This window comes from Notamacropus eugenii, chromosome 4 (genome assembly GCF_028372415.1).
Source record: "Notamacropus eugenii isolate mMacEug1 chromosome 4, mMacEug1.pri_v2, whole genome shotgun sequence".
In the NCBI taxonomy this organism is placed as follows: domain Eukaryota; kingdom Metazoa; phylum Chordata; class Mammalia; order Diprotodontia; family Macropodidae; genus Notamacropus; species Notamacropus eugenii.
The window spans coordinates 436,201,627-436,213,900 of NC_092875.1; the positions used below are offsets into that span (position 1 = coordinate 436,201,627).

The window sequence follows — 12,274 nt, forward strand, 5'->3', positions numbered from 1 at the left end:
CTTGTTCTTTATGGCCTTGATTGGGCTTCTGAAAAATTTGACCCGACACTGGTGGTCATGAGCTCATACAGAGAGCAAAGGTGTCAACATTTGTTCATGACTTGAATTTTTTATATCTTAACTCTAATTCAGTTTCCCGTCTGAAAAGGTTAACATTCTTCAGGTATTTTGGCTGATGGGGGTGCAGTGGAGAGAGTGTTGTACTTGGAGTTAGAAAGTCCTGAGTTCAAATTCTGCTCAAACAGGATGTAGACATATGACTCTTGACAAAATTCACTTAACCTGCCTCTGCTTCAAGGGTGGGAAGGTCAAACAAGTTATTTCTAAAGTGTTTTGCAAACTTTCAAGAGATATAGTAATATTAGTTATTGTTATTTCATATTTTGGAATTTCTTGTATCAGTGAGGCAGGTCAGAAGGCAGAATAGGCCCTAAATAATGCAGGTTATAATGTACCTTCTCTTTAACTGTTAGCTTTACAGAGTTGCCTAGCCTGAAAAAGGTCAAGTAACTTACCCAGGGTCACACAGCCCATCCATGGCAGAGCTAGGATTTGAACCAGATAGGTCTTCTGGATTCCTCATGCACTTTTCTGTCCTTTACATCTTGCTGCTTCTTATGTAACATATTGTATTGTAAAAATGATTTTCTCAACATAAGCCTCAAGGGGAAAGTAAAGTAATATCTTAGGTAACTGGAATGCTTGCAGAATAAGAAAGTTGGTTTTCTAGCTACCTCAGGGTTCCTTAGAAAATTCATTAGAAAATCCCTCTAATATGTATGAATGCTTTCTTGCCTTAATAAGTATTTTGTTCTTGTTGTTCAAGTGTTCAGTAGTGTCTGACTTTTTGTGACGTCATTTGGGTTTTCTTTGCAGAGATACTAGAGTGGTCTGCCATTTCCTTCTCCAGCTCATTTATAGATGAGAAAACTGTGGCAAACGGGGTTAAGTGACTTACTCAGGGTCACACAGAAAGTGCCTGAAGCTGGATTTCAACTCAGGTCTTCCTGACTCCAGGTCCAGTGACTTGCTGATAAGTATCTGAGGCCATGTTTGAACCCAGGGATTCTCCTGAGTCCAAGGTTAGTGCTCTATCCATTGGGGCACCCAGCTACCCACCCCTGGCCATAGGGCTGTTCAAATCTGGGTTACTATTAGAGTAAAGTAGATCTATACTTAAAAGGGGCAACATTTTCATTTTACCGATGAGGAAATGAGAGCCATATAGCTTAAGTGAGTTGCCCAAGGTCACACAGTCAAGTCAACAGGCATTTATTAAAGCATTTTCTATGTACCAGGTAATGTCTTTAGTTCTAGGGTTACAAAGAAATGTAAGACAACCAGTCCCTAGCTCTCCCATTCTAACGGGAGGGACAGCTGGTAAGCAGCTAGATAGATACATGCTACAAAAAGAGTTAGATGAAAAGCATTTTGAGAGGGAATGAATTGGAAAAGCTGGGGGTCTGGGAGTAGCTTTCTGGAGTGGGCGGGAGCTGAGCTGAGTCTGGCAGGTGGAGAATTCTAAGCACAGAACTAAGAGATGGAGTCATATGTTTGAGGAACTGCCCATTGCTATAGATGCAGTAGATGGAGACAATTAAGGCTGGAAACATGTACAGGAGACAGGTTAAAAATATATTAAATGCTAGAGTGTTTTATATTTGCTCCTAGAAATAAGGTGCTCATTGAGGGTGTGTGTGTGTGTGTGTGCGCGCGCGTGCACTTCCCACTGAACCCATTGCTACTGCTGTTTCATTACTGAACTAAGCCAGTGATTTACATCGACAGGGCAGAACACTGATTCAGGTTCTCCAAGGATTAAGTATGGGAACTGAGCTTCCAGGCTTCGTGTCATTGACAGCCTCGAGCACTGAGCTATTTTGGGTTCAAATCATTTAGAGCTTATTATTTGTCAAAGTTTATTCATGGCCACAGGCAATGAAAACCAACGGGGAGTTGGCTCCTGCTGTTTGCATCCATTTCTGATACCCATCTTTACCCATCCTGCTCCTGCGTATTGTCAGTTTCTGCCTTTTTTGGTTTTCAAAGGTTCAATCTTATATTTTAGGTCACAATGAACCATGATGCTGCACAACAGAATAAACCCAAGATAGTTAAACTTTCATTTGTGTAAAATCTTTAAACATCTCCTTCAGCCTTTTGGAAAAAAATCCAGTTCATACCAGAAGTTCAGGTAGAAATGATTTATTGTACTGCAATTCAAACAATGGTGGAAACAGCAGAAAGAAACAAAACCTTTTAGTACATGGCAGTAGGCATTGTGGCCTCTGAGTTAGGAAGACTTGTGTCCGAGCTGTGCTTCTTTCTGATTCATACAGGCGGCTTTGTGCTGGGTTAGTCACCCAACCTCTCAGTGCCCCAGGAAGGGCTAATATCATAAACTGCAAAGTTCATTCTCTGAAGGAAGAGTGAGGAGTTTTCTCACAGGGAGTTTCCTTACCCAATAAAATTACAGCTTTGATTAAAAAATAAAAGCATAATTTATAATTCAAGTAGGGGGAGAAAGCCAAGACAGGAACTACCTCATGCATGTCTTAAGTTAAATTTCATCAGCCCACGTGAGATGAATCCAACTTACACTGGATGTCACCATTGTGCCATACATACATAACTGAGGGAGCAGGTAGGAATTTTATATTTGGCAAAAGATGAGCTTTCATAGGAGTTTGAAGAGACTTTAATCAGTTTCATGCATCAGTTCTTATATTCCTACTTTTTCTGTTTGATTTGATCACATATGTTTCCCAATTTTGTCCTGTGGAGCAGTTTCCAAGGTCAGAAACAATTTTAAAAAGTACAGGATTGGGAGGCTGCTAAGAGTTGCTGTAGATAAGAGTGCTGGGTCTGGAATCAGGAAGACGTGTTCAGATCTTGCTACAGGCACTTGCTAGCTACCTGGTCCTGGGCAAGTCATGTCTCCTCTCACAGCTTCAGTTTCTAAATTCGTAAAATAGAAATTATGATAATAATAGCACCTCCCCACCATGTTGTGAAGATCAAATGAGACATTTGGGAAGCTCTTTGCAAACCTTAAAGTGCTATATCAATGCTAACTCCTACCATCTTTCTTTTCAAAAAAAATTATTTTTAACTTTTCATTTTTTGAAAATTTTGGTTTTTGAATTCTGTCCCTTCCTCCTACTCTCCCCACCCATTGAGAAGGCCAGAAATGTGATATAAGTTATGCATGTGAAGTCATGCAAAGCATTTCCATATTAGCTGTCTTCCAAAAGAAAACATACACCTTTCCATATTAATGCTAGTTGTCATTAATATTGAGAACGATTTTATAAAAGTCATATTGCATAGAGAGGCATTCACAGAATCACAGAACATGAGGACCCTTAGCAGTCCTGTCCAACCTATAGACAAAGAATCTTCTCTATAACATATCCCCCCAGGTGGTCATCCATTCTCTTTGAGAAGACCTCCACTTAAAGGAAACATGCATCTCGAGGCAGCCCATTACACTTTTGGACAGCTCTAATTTGGTGGCAGGTAGGTAGCACAGTAGATAGAGGGCCTGGTGTCAGAAGGACCTGAGTTCATATATGGCCCCAGATACCTACTAGTCGTGTGATGCTGAGCAAGTCACTTCACTCTTTGTCTCAGTTTCCTCATCTGTAAAATGAACTGAAGAAGGAAACGGCATACTCCAGTATCTTTGGCAAGAAAACTCCAAACAGGGGACACAAAGAGTTGGACACGACTGAAGAATAACAGCAAATTTTTAGGATATTTTTTGCTGGCTTCAAGTCAAAATTGGCCTCCTTTGCATCTTCTACTCATACTCATACAGAACAAATCAAATTCCTCTTCTACATGACAGCCTTTCACGTGCTTGAAAACAGCTGTCATGGATGGCTTCCCTGTACTCCAAATTCTCTTCTCCAGGCTGATTATCCCCATTTCTTTCAATCATTTTTCATATGACATGAACACAACGCCCTTCAATCAATAAACATTTATTAAGTACCTACTATGTGCCATGTGTATGGTAAGGCTGGGGATACAAAAAGAGGCAAGTTCCTCAAGGAACTTATAGTCTACCACCTGCCCTGTTCTGAATATTCTCCAGTTTTTCAGTATCCTTCTTGATACCATGGAGCCCAGAGCTGAACATAATTTTCAGATGAAATTTGATGAGAGCACATTACAATAGTCGCCCTCATTTCTGGAAGCAGCCCAATATCAAATTAGCTTTTTTATCTGTCACATCACATTTCTCACTACTATTGAGCTTGAAGCCCACTCAAACCCCCAGATCTTTTTTAAAACAATTTCTGTGTGACCATATCCCACATGTCTTTACTTGTGAAATTGATTTTTTTATATACAATGTAAGACTTTATATTGCATCCCTCTTTTATCCCTATCACACGGTTAGATTCAGCCCAGGGCTCTAGGCTTTCAAGATTCTTTTTTATTCTTATACTGTCATCTGGTATGTTTTCTATTCCTTATAGTTTTGTGCCATATGCAAATTTGATGAGAATGCCTCCTATGCCTTTATCAAAGTCTGTTCTAATAGCAGTATTTTATTGTCTGCAGAGACTAAGAGCATACATGCAATTAAGGGTATGTGTGCCTTGTGGCACCTTATACCCTCATGTGTTTACTGTGCCCCACCCTACTTTGTATTCTGAAGAACCTGCATTTCCACTGAAACCTGTTTGATGAATATCAAGCCCTCTGTTTTCAAATAAAAAATATCTTCTAATCAAATGCCAAATAACGGAAACATATATGAAATAACCCTAAATATGTATTATATATGAAATATATGAAGCAATCCTGAAACTGTAACAGTTGTAGCATATTCATAATAAATTAATTGGAATTTTTACTCCTTTCCAAATGAGAATTGCAGTGTTTAGTTGCTCTTTGTTCTAGAAGAGGACTCAAATGACATCACTATGCTAGAGTCAAGTTTCAATATGTCCAATTGTGGCTTATCAGACCAGTAAGAGCAAAACATGCTCTACCACAGGTCAGACACAAATAGTCTGTGTGAACATGTGGGGTGGATTCTCTAAATTTGCACATCCTGTGTTTTCTCTGAGCTGTTTCAATTCTGATTTGCTCATAGAGCATAGCACCTTCTCTGATGTGAGCACGCCATGCTGAGCAGTCCTGTGCCAGTGTCTCCCATACCACACTATCAATTCCAAAATTCTTAAGAGAGATCCTGAGTGTCTTGTATCACTTGTTCTGACCATCATGTGAATGCTTGTCCTGTGTGAGTTCTCCATAAAACAGTCTCTTTGGCAAGAGTAAAAAAAAAAAAAAAAAAGACTGCTTTAGGCAATGATGCATCTTGTAAAATTCGAACCAGAGAGGAAATGGTCACAGGTTTATCTGTTAGTCATTTGAAAGGAACCCAACCCTGACTTGGAAATCCCTTGCTTCACCTCTAGATTAGTCATGTGTGTGTGTATTGATAGAAGAAGGAGAGAAAGGTGAAGAAGGTGAAGGTGAAGAAGGTGAAGAAGGAGAGAGAGGTCCTAAATACAAGGTGGTTAGTCACTTGCTTGGCCCTGCCTGTGATGTTGCTTTGGAGGAAGGGGAATGTAGTTTTACAAGGTAGAGTAACATTTGGGACACACTATGGAACCATATATTTAATGTCCTCATTTGATCAGGGTACATTTAAAGTTGTATTTCCATCACTGGGTAAATTGAAAATTACTGTTCTTCTAGGTGAATGGTATCATGGCACACTATCATGGCGTACAGAACCTCAGAGTCAGAAAGGCCTGAGTTCAATTCTGCCTCTGACACATGAGGGCTGGGTAACCCTGGGCAAGTTACTTGATTTCTGATTGCCTCAGTTTCCTCAACTTTAATTTTTTGAGCTGGTGCTAATATGCATTGGTAGTGGGAGTTTCTTCACTGGAAGTTCCCTATAACAGTGAAATCACTGGTATCACCAAAACCCACAACAAAGGAAATTGTTACAGATGAAGTAATTTAGACTCTCTATTTCTGTAACATAATGTGAGAATGAAATATGCATCCAAATTTATAGTTTGCCTGTTTTTTTTAAAGGTATATGCAATATAATGAAATGGAGAGTAAACTACTCTATAGGTATTAAGAATCATAGATTTAGGACTCAAAAAGATCTTTTTTTAATATTAATTTTATTTATTTTCAGTGTTCTACAATCACTACCATATAACTTAGAATTTTTTTCCCTTCCTCCCTCCACCTCCCCCCTCCCTCCTCGAGACAGCATACAATGTTATATAGGTTCTACACATACAGTCCTATTAAATACATTTTCACTATAGTCATGTTGTGTAGAAGAGTTAAAATGAATGGGAGAAACCATATAACAAACCAAAACATAATGCAAAAGAAAATTATCTGCCACATTCTGCGATTGAATTCCATAGTTCTTTCTCTGGATGTGGAAGGCATTTTGCCTTAAAAGACCATTGGGAATTTTTTTTTTAAGTCCTTGCATTGCAATGAAGTTCCAAGTCTACCACAAAAAACTTGCACACTGTGGTCATTGCTGTGCACAAAGTTCTCCTGGTTCTGCTCCTTTCACTCAGCATCAGATTATATAAGTCTTTCCAGGCCTCTCTGAAGTCTTCCTGTTCATCATTTCTTATGGCACAATAGTATTTTATTATATTCATATACCACAATTTATTCAGCCATTCCCCAATTGATGGGCATCCCCTTCATTTCCAGTTTTTGGATACCACAAAGAGTGCTGCTATAAATATTTTTGTACATGGGGGACCCTTTCCCATTTTTATGACCTCTTGGGGATACAGTCCTAGAAGCAGTATTGCTGGATTAAAGGGTATGCATATATTTGTAGCCCTTTGGACATAGTTCCAAATTTCTCTCCAGAAAGGTTGGATCAGCCCATAGTTCCACCAATTATGAATTAGTGTTCCAACTCTCCCACATCCTCTCCAACATTTATCATCTTCCTGTTCTGTCATGTTAGCCAGTCTGATAGGTATTATGTGATACCACAGTTATCTTGATTTGCATCTCTCTAATCAATAGTGATTTAGAGCATTTTTTCATAAGACTGTAGATATCTTTAATTTTTTCCTCAGAAAACTACCTGTTCATATCCTTTGACCATTTATCAATTGGGGAATGATTTGTATTCTTGTACATTTGACTCAATTCTGTATATATTTTAGAAATGAGGCCTTTATCACAGACACTAGTTGCAAAAATTCTTTCCTAGTTTTCTGCATCCCTCCCAATCTTGGTTGCATTGGGTTTGGTTGTGCAAAAACTTTTCAGTTTAATGTAATCAAAATTATTCATCTTGCACTTCATAATGCTTTCTCTCTCTTCTTTAGTCAAAAATTCTTCCCTTCTCCATAAATCTGATAAATACACTATTCCTTGCTCCACTAATTTGTTCATAGTATCAAACTTTATACCTAGATCATGTACCCATTTGAACTTTATTCTTGTGTATGGTGTCAGGCATTGGTCTATGCCTAGTTCCCGCCACACTGTTCTCCAGTTTTTCCAGCCATTTTTGTCGAACAGTGAGTTCTTATCCCAGAAACTGGGGTCCTTGGGTTTATCAAACAGTACATTGCTGTATTCATTGCCTACAGTGTCTTAAGTACCTAACATATTCCACTTGTCTGTCCTTGTGTTTCTTAGCCAGTATCAAGTGATTTTGATAATTGTTGTTTCATAATACAATTTGAGATCTGGTAGTGCTAGGCCACCTTCCTTAGCATTTCTTTTCATTAGTCCCCTTGATATTCTGGACCTTTTGTTCTTCCAGATGAATTTTGATACTATTTTTTCCAGCTCTAGAAAGTAATTATCTGATAGTTTGATTGGTATGGCACTAAATAAGTAAATTAATTTAGGTAGAGTTATGATTTTTGTTATATTGGCTCAGCCTACCCACGAGCAGCTGATGTTTTACCACTTACTTAGATCTGACTTTATTGAGGAAAAGTGTATAGTAATTATGTTCATATAGTCCCTGGGTTTGTTTTGGCAGGTAAATTCCCAAATATTTTATAGTGTCTACCCTAGTTTTAAATGAGATTTCTCTTTCTATCTCTTGCCGTTGGGCTTTGTTACTAATATATAGGAATGCAGAGGATTTGTGTAACCTGCAACTTTGTCAAAGTAGTTTATTATTTCAAGTAGTTTTTTACTTGAATCTCTGGAATTCTCTAAGTATATCATCATATCATCTGCAAAGAGCTATAACTTAGTTTCTTCTTTGCCTATCCTAATTCCTTCAATTTCTTTATCTTCTCTAATTGCTACAACATTTCTAGTACCATATTGAATAACAGTGGTGATAATGGACATCCTTGTTTCACCCCTGATCTTATTGGAAGTGCATCTAGCTTATCTTACATATAACGCTTGCTGAAGGTTTTAGGTAGATACTGCTTATTATTTTATGTAAAGTTCCCTTTATTCCTATGCTCCCCAGTGTTTTTAATAGGAATGGGTGTTGTATTTTGTCAAAAGCTTTTTCTGCATCTATTGAGATAATCATGTGGTTTCTGATAGGTTTGTTGTTGACATGATCAATAATCCTAACAGTTTTCCTAATATTGAACCAGCCCTGCATTCCTGGTATGAATCCTACCTGATCATAATGTATTATTCTCTTGATAAGATGCTGTATTTGTTTTGCTAAAATCTTATTTAAAATTTTTGCATCTGTATTCACTAGAGAAATTGATCTATAATTTTCTTTCTCTGTTTTGACTCTTCCTGGTTTAGGTATCAAAACCATATTTGTATCATAAAAAGAATTTGGGAGGACTTTTTCTTCCCCAATTTTCCCAAATAGTCTATATAGTGTTGGAATTAACTGTTCTTTAAATGTTTGATAGAATTTACTTGTAAATCCATTGAGCCCTGGAGTTCTTTAATGGCTTGTTCAATTTCTTTTTCTGAGATGGGATTATTTAAGTATTCAAATTCTTCTTCTGTTAATCTAGGCAATTTATATTTTTTAAAATACTCATCCATCTCATTTAGATTGTTGGATTTATGGGCATAAAGTTGGGCAAAGTAATTTCTAATTATTGTTTTAATTTCCTCCTCATTGGAGATGAGTTCCTTCCTTTCATTTTTGTTATTGGTAATTTGGTTTTCTTCTTTCTTTTTTTAATCAAATTGACCAAAGGTTTGTCAATTTTATTAGTTTTTTTTCATAAAACCAACTCTTAGTTTTATTTATTAGTTCAATAGTTTTCTTAATTTCAATTTTATTAATCTCTCCTTTGGTTTTCAGTGTTTCTAATTTGGTATTTACTTGAGGATTTTCAATTTGTTCTTTTCCTAGCTTTTCAGCTGCATGCCCAATCCATTGATCTCCTTTTTCTCTATTTTAAAATAAAATAAAAATTCTCTTAGGAACTGCTTTTGCAATATCCCATAAGATTTGGTAGATTGTCTTGTTATTGTCATTCTCTTGAATGAAGTTGTTGATTGTTTCTATGATTGGTTGTTTAACCCACTCCTTCTTTAGGATTAGATTATTTAGTTTCCAATTAATTTTTGCTGTATCTTTCCATGGCCTTTTATTACGTATAATTTTTATTGCATTATGATCTGAGAAGGATGCATTGACTATCTCTGCCTTTCTGCACTGGATTGTGAGGTTTTTAATGCCTTAGTACATGATCAGTTTTTGTATATGTGCCATGTACAGCTGAGAAAAAGGCATATTCCTTTCTATCCTCATTCAATTTTCTCCAGAGATCTATCATATCTACCTTATCCAGAGTTTTATTCACTTCCTTAACTTCTTTCTTGTTTATTTTAAGGTTAGATTTATCAAGTTCAGAGAGGGGGAGGGTGATGTCCCCCACTAGTATAGTTTGGCTGTCTATTTCTTCCTGTAATTCCCTTAACTTCTCCTCTAAGAATTTGGATGCTATACCACTTGAAGCATGTATGTTTAGTACTGATATTGCTTCATAGTCTATGGTGCCTTTTAGCAGGATATAGTTTCCTTCCTTATCTCTTTTGAGTAGATCTATTTTTGCTTTTGCTTTCTCTGAGATTAGGATTGCTACCCCTACTTTTTTTACATCAGCTAAAGCACAATATATTCTGCTCCAACCTTTTACCTTTACCCTGTGTGTATCCCCCCATTTCAAATGTGTTTCTTGTAAACAACATATTGTTAGATTATGGCTTTTAATCCATTCTGCTATCCATCTCCGTTTTATGGGAGAATGCATCCTATTCATATTCACGGTTATGATTACTATCTGTGTCTTTCCCTCCGTCCTCTTTCTCCCCGTTTGTGCTTTTAGTTCTCCCTTCTCCCTTCCCCTCCATAATAGAGTTTTAATTTTTGACCACCATCTCCCTCAGTCTTCCCTTACTTCTTTCCACCACCCTCCCTTTTACTGCCCTTTACCCTTACTACTTCTTCCCTCCCTTTTGCCTTCCCCTCCCCTTTATTTCACCCTTGTCCTCCTACTGTCTATAGAGCTAGTTAGATTTATATACTTAATTAAGTTTGTTGTTCCCTCCTTGACCAAATCAGATGAGAGTACTTCTCAAAAAATGCTCATCTCCCTCCCCTCTTTCCCTCTACTGTAATATGATTTTATATTTCTTCCTGTGATGTAATTTATCATTTTCTGCTTCCTCCTTTTCACATCTCCTGTTACAATCCCTTTGCATGCTTAAATCACATTTTTATAATCACATAATTTACTTTGTACTCATTCCCTCTATCTCTGTGTATGCCTTTTATATTTCATAATAGATGTACAATTCTCAAGATTAACAAATATCATCTTCCCTTATATGGAGGTAAACAGTTTGCCCTAATTGAGTAACAAGTTTTGTTTTCCCCTGTTTACCTTTTTATGCCTCTTTTGAGACCTGTGTTTGAAAATCGATTTTTCTCTTGAGTTCTGGCCTTTTTATCAGGAAGGTCTGGAAATCCCTTATTTCATTGAATGTCCATCTCTTTGCCTGAAATGTTATGCTGAACTTTGCTGGGTAATTGATCCTTGGTTGTAGTCCCAACTCCTTTGCCTTATGGAATGTCATATTCCAATTCCTTTGATCATTTAATGTAGAAGCTGAAAGGTCCTGTGTGATACTGACTGTAGCTCCTCGATATTTGAATGGTTTCTTTCTAGCTGCCTATAGTATTTTCTCCTTCAGTTGATAGTTCTGGAATTTGGCAACAATATTTCTTGGTGTTTTTAGTTTGAGATTCCTTTTGGGAGGTGAATGGTGGATTTCTTTGATGACTATTTTGCCCTCTGAGTCTAGCACTTCTGGGCAGTTTTCCTTGATGATTTCTTGGAAGATATTGTCCAAACTCTTTTTTTAATCACGGCTTTCTGGTAGGCCAATAATTCTTAAATTTTCTCTCCTGGATCTATTTTCCAGGTCTGTTGTTTTTCCAATTAGATATTTTACATTTTCTTCTATCTTTTTACTCTTCAGTTTTTCTTTGACTGATTCTTGATGTCTTATAGAGTCATTTGCTTCTACTTGTCCAATTCCAATTTTCATGAAATTGTTTTCTTCAATCAACTTTTGCATCTCCTTTTCCATCTGTTCAATTATTACTTTTAAGAAATTATTTTCACCAGTTAGTTTTTGTACTTTTCCATTTGTCCAATTTTCCCAGTTAGGGTTTGTGCTTCCTTTTCCATTTGTTCAATTTTCCTTCTTAAAGAGCTATTCTCTTCAGTTAATTCTTTTTTCATACTTTTAAAATGATTTGTCATTTTTTTCTTCTATTTCCTTCTTCATCTGTTCCAGGAGTGCTTTTTGTGCTTGCTACCAGCTCATAGTCCCTTCTGAAGTTTCTGAATACTGTCTCAATACTGACCTCTTTGGTACTTATGTTTTGGTCCTAACCCCCATAGAAAGATTCTATGGTCTTTTCCTTCCTCCTTTGCTTCTTGCTTTTGATGGTGAAGTTTTGTGTGTTGTGGCCTCTGGTTCTTTCAGCTAGAAGCTAAAGAACCTGGTGCTGAGCTGGCTGGTGTGAGAAAGTGAAGGCAGGTGAATTCTGTTTGTATTTGCCTGGATTAACCCTGGAGCTAGCTTTTAAGTGTGGGGGAGGGGTGGTCTGGTCATAGGGGATCTCCTCAGCTGAGCTAGAGCAGAGGCAAGCTCAGAGTTTGGTGATCCTGGCTGCCTTTCCGTTTCCCCTGGAGTGCTGAGGCACACCTGGGTCCTAGTGCAAGGCTCTACTCCCCTGGGCTCCAGAGCTCCTCTCCTCTGGTTTGCTGAAGTG

The 12,274-nt window shown here is 37.5% G+C and overlaps 1 protein-coding gene across 3 annotated transcripts in view; it reads left to right on the plus strand.

The window, feature by feature from the left end:
• Positions 1-12,274, plus strand: part of CCDC68 (coiled-coil domain containing 68) — a 91,441-nt gene that overhangs the window by 9,947 nt on the left and 69,220 nt on the right. The window contains exon 2 of one of the 3 annotated variants that reach the window (XM_072605998.1): positions 877-1,082. The exons of the other annotated variants lie outside the window; for them this stretch is intronic. The gene's annotated coding sequence lies outside the window, so the exon portion shown is untranslated. The remainder of the gene's footprint in view (positions 1-876; positions 1,083-12,274) is intronic. 3 annotated transcript variants of the gene reach the window in all.